Source organism: Mirounga angustirostris, unplaced genomic scaffold, assembly GCF_029215605.1.
Source record: "Mirounga angustirostris isolate CCGP_5_RB_7025 unplaced genomic scaffold, mMirAng1.0.hap1 SCAF_2, whole genome shotgun sequence".
Taxonomy (NCBI): Eukaryota; Metazoa; Chordata; class Mammalia; order Carnivora; family Phocidae; genus Mirounga; species Mirounga angustirostris.
Window position 1 is genome coordinate 87,201,158 of NW_026991710.1, and position 8,447 is coordinate 87,209,604.

General features: G+C 38.2%; 1 long non-coding RNA gene across 1 annotated transcript; it reads left to right on the plus strand.

The window, feature by feature from the left end:
* The first annotated feature begins 564 nt into the window (after positions 1 to 564).
* Positions 565 to 7,992, plus strand: LOC135362988 (uncharacterized). Its single transcript, XR_010408612.1, has 3 exons — positions 565 to 796; positions 2,160 to 2,263; positions 7,326 to 7,992. It is a non-coding gene; the product is annotated as an uncharacterized LOC135362988 (long non-coding RNA).
* Positions 7,993 to 8,447: the final 455 nt, after the last annotated feature.

Consider the following 8,447-nt stretch of genomic DNA (forward strand, 5'->3'; position numbering starts at 1 on the left):
CACGCAGGTGGAGCCACAGACACACTATGAGTTAGGAGGGAGATGAGAGAGGGGGCCTTGGGGAGGAGGAGGCTGAGGGACAGAAAAGGGCCTTGGGGTGTAGGGTCTGTGAGGGAGCTGGTAAAGGTGGAAGATGACTGGTTACTCTCCAGGGACTTGACCAAGTAAAATACCTGATTTCTGTAATGCTGCAGGCATTATTGGTGAGCATATTGAGGATCATTTCTCTCATCCCAAGAAACACAGTGAGTCTGTACAATGTCCTGAAAAAACTCTCAGACTTATCCAAATGATAACCCCTTGAGGACACAGGACATGAAAACCCCTGTTTCCCTCTCTCTCACTTTTCTGTCCCCTTCTCTATTTCCCTCTGGCCCTGCAAATCCAAGAGCAGCTGACGTAAGTCTATGTCAGGAAAGGTGGCTACAAGCAGCTGTGCACAGCGTGGGGGGGGGGGGGCAGCTGTGAGCTCTATGTTTGGGAAGGCCTCAAAGGTTTGCTCCCCAGGGGCCATTTGGACCATTCTAGACTTCTAGATTGAGGCACACAGCACTGAGGCGGCTACTATCCAGTTTATAGCATCACAATTACAGTGGAAACCTGACTATTCTGGGAAGGGCTTTAGTGCCTGATCCACATAATATTTGATACCTCCCTCTGGATCGAAAAGTCCCAAAGTCAACGTCCAGGATCCAAATATTTTCTAACTGCCTTTTCAGCCGACAGCCGGAGTCAGCCATCAGAGGTTTAACTGGACTGTGTGCAGCTGACAGACCACAGAACGGTTAACCTTCAGGTGAGAAATTGAGTTGACATTGAACATGGAGGAAGTAGTTGTCATAGTTTATGATAAAAATAATTTCTTAGTCTTTGGCTATGGTGTTCACCCCAAGTGATCGTGCCTCCTCTCTGTCAGTGGATGCTGAAATCAAAATATTGTGTGGGAATTGTCAAGAGCACAATTGCCATTGGAGACAGAGGTTTGAGATTATATCATAACAGTGCTCTGTTCTATGAAAAAGCCACAGGTCCCAGCACCAGAAGAACCTTAACAGTTTTCTGGTCCAACTGCTTACTTTACTCAGGAGGATACCCAGCACCACAGAGGTTAAGGGACTTGTCTAAGATCATGCAACAATTCAGTGGCAGAACTCAAGCTTCCTACTCTTCATCCTGTGCTATTTTCACTTAGGGTACATGATAAATAATAATATTTTCAATAGAAATATGTGGTCTTTTTGAAAATTTTCAGTTAATAGTCAAAAGAATGTCAATGCATAGAGTGAATGGTTAATAGACAGTGAGAATTAGAGGGAGAACTAAAAAAAAAGTATCCAGCATTTAGCCTAATATGTGTGCAATCAGTATTTATTGAATGAAAGGAATGGGGTCGAATTATTAGTGCTCTTCTCGGGAGGTTCCCGTTAAAACAGCCACAGAATGATTTACTTTAGTGAAGGATACAGGGCTTGCAACTCAAAAAGTGCCATTTTGGAAAGGTTTTTTTTTTTATTAAATAATTAAAACTGATAGCAAATTCACTAAATAGTGAAATGTTAAAGATAGAGGGCGCTCAAGAGATGAACAGATGCAAACCATATGTAACTACTTAAGAAGGTATACGCTCAGCAAATGCGAAGCTCCTCTGTTGTCTCTACAGAGTGAAGCAAGTCCTGTTTCCCAAGTCTCTTTGTTTTGGATTTTTTCCCAATGTAAAAAATCCTTTTTCCATGTAAAATTCAACAGCATAGACTACAAAGCCAGATTTCATAGAAATGGTAGGTTATTTGAGGAGAATTACCCTCCCCCAGTACATTACTCTTAAATAGAACATTTCATTAAATATCGCCACTAGCAAAGTGGGGCAGGGGGCAGTGTTCCTCCTAGAAGTTGAAATAGCATTGAAAGGTTGAATGAACCAGATTTATATGCACATTTTTCAGATAACTAGATTCTCTGGGGACTAAAGAGTGGTAAAGGTTTAATATGATCTCAATGAATCTCTCAGGTCTCCTTGTATTTCATTGTTGTATTTCATTGTATTCTGACCATGAATCATGTGAAAGTTCATCAGATCAACTCATTTCTCAGCTGTTTGTGTCTTAAGACCTTCCCTCTTGTTTGGCAAATCTGATGTGATGATCTGTCTGTGGTTCCAGGTCACCTGAGCATTTAGGCTGCTGTTCTGTTTACAGCTCCCAAAATGTCTTCTTTTCCCAGAGGCTACATCATCCTGGCTTTTTGATGTATTGGAAGGACGGAGGTATTGTAAAACAGCTCTTTGAGCATCTCTATTTCGGGCTATAAATTGCTAAGTGAACATAAAAGGCCAAGGATTCCCCTTTACAATTGCTCCCTGTATTAGCACAAGCCAAAATAATGCTTGCCAGGGTCACTTTTGCCTAGTCTTGATGAATAACAATTTCAATCCAATAAACCTAATATGCAAAAAAAGAAGTTTTTTAAGGTTGTTCAGAAGAAACTAAATTAGCTGTTATATTTAACATTTAATTTACTGATAAAAAAAATCAAAGATTCCCATGGAATATTTTATATTTTGGCAATATATACTTCAAAGATTCCTATGTTAAATGATTCTAAAAGAACACATGTTAAAGCATATGAATGTTCTAGATTTTTAAAAGCCATACCTTTTGTCCACATAGCACACAAACTAAACATTACCAAGACTTTACCATGCATTATACCATCTAAGCTCATTACCTTTAGAGAAAGGTGTGATTATATGTATATTAAAAGTAAGAAGGGGCGCCTGGGTGGCTCAGTCGTTAAGCGTCTGCCTTCGACTCAGGTCATGATCCCAGGGTCCTGGAATCGAGCCCCTCATTGGGCTCCCTGCCCAGCGGAAGCCTGCTTCTCCCTCTCCTGCTCTCCCTGCTTGTGTTCCCTCTCTAGCTGTCTCTGTCAAATAAATAAATAAAATCTTAAAAAAAAAAAATAAAAGTAAGAAATGTACCTCAGAAAGATAAGGGGCTGGTCTCAAGACATATAGCTAGGAAGGAACAGCATAATTCAAGCACTTCAGGACAGTAAAACTATTCAAAAATATATTTTCTAGTATGTTGTCTGCTAAATCCTGGATCCCTCAGGAAATATCTAATGCTTTTTGGGTTCAAATTAGAAGGAAAAGACCTACTTATCAAATTATATGGGGCTGGAAAATATATATTTTTGTGAAAATTGTATTTATGAATTTGTAGACTGAAATCAGAAGATAAACTTGAAAGTAATGTATCTCTTTGCCATTTAATTGGATTGCTTGTAAACCATCCCAGGAGAATCAATTTAAGATCTAAAAAAAAAAAAATACAAAACTTATGCACTTTTTTTGTGTTAGCTGTCTCATTGCTTAACAAATCTACTGAACTAAAATTCTTTGTTCTACTGTAAAACTATTGGCCTGTGGAGAAGGATTATTGGTTACTAAACTGGAATCTGTTAAGAAAAAGTCTTTGTTGAATCTTCCCAAAGCTGATCTTTAGGTTACTTGATCTTTATATTGTTTCTAACGCTTGATATTTATTTAGATAAGGTCCCCAAGTAAGTAAAATGTCATGTTTCCTCCCCTTAATTCCCAAACTTTAGACTTTACTCGATATTAAAGTAGAAGTTCAAAAAGTACTGAATGCAATTAGAGCATTGTTTTATAGATCAAGTTGGATACATATTTAAGGATTATGGTCATAAAGTATTAATTTATTAGTCAGTCCTCTGTCTGCAACTATCATCTACACTGTTCCATCTTTTTGCTACCGTCATTTTCTCAAATCTTCACCATCTGACAGGCATTTTTGTTCTCCATGTACCCCTCCTCTGTACTTGTCCTTAGTCTACAGCAGTGATTCTCAAATATTAGCAAGTTTCAGAACTTGAAGATTTGATAAAACACAGGTTGCTTGGCTCCACCTCTAGAATTTCTAATTCAGTAGGTCTGGAAAAGGCCCAAGAATTTGCATTTGGAGTTGGTTCCCTGATAATGCTGATGCTGCAGATCCAGGGCCCACATTTTTGTGACCACATATTCTATGGCTTTCTGGTTATTTCCATTTCTTCAGTTTGCCTTTTGGTGCACTGGAAAGACATTTCAGTTCCAATTATCCAAGGTTCATTGGAAAAACATCTCAGTTTCAATTATCCAAGGTAACAGAATTTTCATTCATCTGTTTGCCTCCAAGCAACCTCACGATCTAGTAGAGCCATAATGGCTGTTCACAGAGAAAAGAGATTCTCCCATAGGCCATACTTAATGTAAACTGCTTCCTACCAAGGCTTGTCCCCTGCCTTCTGGGACCGAGAAAGATGTAAAAGAACAGCTTGTCCTTCTTTTTAAAACAGTCTCTAAACAGAATCAGGTGATATAGCCAGGGATGTATAGGATCTTTGGTGCCTTATGTGACTTTTACCTTTATATATTCAGAAGTATGTGATAAATTATTTCTTGTTTCCACTACGGCCAGACAAGGTGTTGTGAGGGCAGAAAGCTGTTGGAATTACTGGAGTGCTTCCTCCTATTGCTCACACTCATAGTAATTCACCTTCTGGAAATAAAATGATAATTTTAATCCATTAGGTTACTCATTAAAGAAGTGGAAAAAAAGAAGAAGATTTAAATCAGGCTTGGATTGATATTTGTGGATCTGGAGTTAGTCTTAATGTAATATCTAAAACTCTAGCTGCTTTTTCTTTGGTTATAGCAAGTCTTATTGATTTTTTATTGAAAAGATTCTTGGCTTCTGATTTTTATGTTCTTTCTCTTGAATTGTATAAAAGCAGAGTTTCTATAAAAGGGTATTTTATTTTACTCTACTATCTGAACATCAATCATATGCCAGAGAAAAGAGTCAATGTTTAAAAGACATGGCTCCTGCCCTTGGAAACCTATATAAAATGTAGACATGGCAGAGCAACATTAGACATTTTTCTACATAATTAGAGCTACCTAGGGAAAGTGTATCTCATCACACATCTATAGAAGATTCTTTGGCTGAGGCCCTTTCATAAGGGATTAACCTTCAGATGCATTTTCCTTCCTCCCACCAGATGTGTGTTTCTCTTACAAGCACTCCCAAATAATTCAATATTTTATATAGTGAAATAATTTCATTGGAGTAGAGAATCCTTTTTCTGTCCCAAGGATTTATTTTTCTATGAAACACTTAGTCACAGGAGGTCAATATTTGTGTGTTTCTGTGGATGGTCAGAGTACTGTAAAAGAGGCAATGGGGACCATAATGCAGGACAGGCAGCAGTGCTGGTAAAAATAAATAAATGAAAATATAGACAAAATAATTCCATCTTCCAGCCCTTGCATTTGCTAAACTGTCAGCTGTATTCACCATATACTGGTCTTGAGCTCATTAATCTTTAAACACATTAATTATCACTATTTTGACTGGCTCTGTGGGATATTTACATGCTGTAAACAGTTCTGGTATTCTTTACAAACACATGCTGTGAAGGACCCCTTGGGTTCTAAGTTGCTTTACCTTACCAAACATTTGTTCTTTTGTAAACCAAGAGCATGACCAGTTTCCTTATACCGCTCTCTTGTGTATGACAAAAATAAAGATATATACCAATGGGGAAGATAAATTAAAGTGTCTTTCCTCCATTCAGCATCATTATACAATAATAGGTGAACTATGGGCCTTTTTTGCATACCATCAAGAGAGTCTTATTATCTCTCTGGAAGGAACCCCTTCAGACTTACTTATTTCTCTAATTAATATTGAATCTGCAAGGCAAAAGTCTACTTTTTGTCACCAATGCAGCCAATTTAGTCCTCAGCATACTAAAAACCAATTCTACCACCTCGGGCCACACTGAGGAGGTTTCTTCCATCTCCAGCTCACAATGTATACTTATGGGCAAGCAGCCTAAAAGGAGAAGTGCAAGGGGATGCTAACATGGTCCATATTTGTTAACGGGAACCTCCTCTGCTGAATGAGGGAAGCTTAATCCCATGGAAGTATGGTTTCAATTTTTCATTGAAATTACAATCAAACAAGTTGCCAGCACACATTTTTCTTTGTCAGATGTTTCCCTTATGGTAGATTTGGAGTACTCTTGGGCCAGCTTATAAACCTAATTCTCTGCCAGTGTTGCTACAGACTCTTCTCTTTGTTTTCAAATTAATTTTGCCTTTTTCTCCAAGAGGTGGATACATTTGATATACAGTAGTACCTGACAAAAAAATGTCTCTTCAACACTGACTTTTTGTAGGACTCTGATGGAAAGGATGACACATTACTGGCTCTTCCTTTGCTCTCTGTAGGGAACTCTGTATGATAAAAATTACAAGAGCCAAGGGCCTGCAATTTCCTGATTTTCTAGCACTTATTAAAATTGTATTTATCAAGGTTGATTCTTGGCTGCTGATTGAACTGGCTCTCATGGAAGGAATGGCTTTTAGAGCTCTGCTTTGGGAGCAGGGGATCCTATGCACACTATTGGACAAAGTAGTCTTGGGAATGACCGTACTGTTTTCAGACTCATGAAACCACAAGCTTCTCAGGAGAGCTGAACCCAAGTTGGAAATCTTCCACCTCCTTTTCTTTGAGCAGGCAGTTTCAGAGGGAAAAAGCAAAGGATAATAAAGACCAGTGTTTTTTTGATCTCTGGTCCTAGAACTGTGTCCCTAATGGGTGAGAATCTACATCAAAGAAACTAGAATAAAACTGGGAATTTAACATGTTTTTGTTTTCAGCCCATCTCCAGGCAAAGGTGTGGTGGAGTTGATTTGGCCTAGAGTTCTGGCCATGTGAATCTTTTGGCAACTGCCAAATATTACCATCTGGACCAAATCATTTTTTTTTTCTCTATCTTTGCAGGTGTTATTTTCTAAGGTGACTGCTTCTGCTTTAACTGGGGAGAAAGTGGGTCCTAAAAACAGAGATAGTGTAACTACTATTAATGCTATGTCTTACTGGAGGAGGATTGTTCTCATAAGTACTTAATACCACATATAAAAAAGACCCATCAGAAGAGAAAGAAATGAGGTATAAGTTAACATGATTTTATGAAGGGAGAACTAGAAAGGGAGCAAAGTCTGGGCTCTACTCCTGAAATAATGTCTCAGGCGAGCTCAGTCTGGGCTCTGTTCCTGAAATAGTGTGTGACTGAAGTAAGGCATCTTTGGAGGTCCATATTCCTTCTCACATATAATTATACCTCACCAGCATCATAACACCATTAAATCTTAGGAATGGAAGGGATCTTGGGTGTTAATATCTCTACCTATTTTAGTGTTGTTTTGTAAATCAAATGAATGTTAAAGCCGCCTTTTGAATTTATTTTTCTTCCAGTGTTACAAAGAACTTGCTATATAGAAAATATTGGGAGATGGACAGAAAAAGCTAAGATGAAAAAGATGTGATGCACTCCTTCAAAGAAACTCACCATCTTATAGGAAACATTCATTCTTTCTTTCATCCAAGTATTCAGCATTTATTTCACACTCTGTGAAAGATGTTGGGAATAAAGAGATGAAAAAGCATAATTTTTGCCTGTCTTCAAGGATCTTTTTTACTGAAGAGATAGATAAGTAGTTTAAAACTGATAAATGTGTGGTGAGTGGAAAGCCCTGAGAACTATGGTGGGTTGGGTGTCAGGGGAGGTTTCTCAGAGGGAATGACTTTTAGTTTGAGTTCTCTACATAAATAATTAAAGGGGTGAATGAAAGTGTGATGTGTATGGTCTGAGGACTGAGAATGAGGGATAGATGGCAGATGGCATTCAGTAAGAAATGATTTTAACAGACCTGAGCACCATATTTTGGGCACCATATCTTGGGCACCATATCACCTCAGTATCAACAGAAGACTTTTTCTTAGTATTAACTGAATATTCAGTTTCTCTTGCATATTTGTGGAGAATTTTTGTCAGGGGCTTGTTCAAAGGTTAGCCCTCATAGAGGCAAACCGTAAGAGATTCTTAACTATAGAGAACAAACTGAGGGTTGCTGGAGGGGTGGTGGGTGGGTGGATGGACTAAATGGGTGATAGGTATTAAGGAGGACACTTGTTGTGATGAGCACTGGGTGTTATATGTAAGTGAAGAATCACTAAATTCTACTCCTGAAGCCCATACCACACTATATGTTAACTAACTTGAATTTAAAGAAAAAAAATCTTTGGAGAAAAAAAATAAATTATGAATGAGTGTTGAATTTTCATGAAAAAAAAAAGTCAACCGTCTTAGAAATAAGTCAGACAGAAAAAGACAAATGTGATTTCACTTATATGTAGAGTCTAAAAAAACAAAACAAAACAAAAACAAAAACAAAAAACAAGAAGGAAAAAAGAAAAGAAAACGTGCAAATTCAACCCAAAGAAGGGCTTGGCCCTATGCAGAGGCCTCCTTCTGCACATGACTTAGTGGATTGACTGTCCCCAGGGCCATCTCAGGAAGACCTGAGGGTGGTGGGG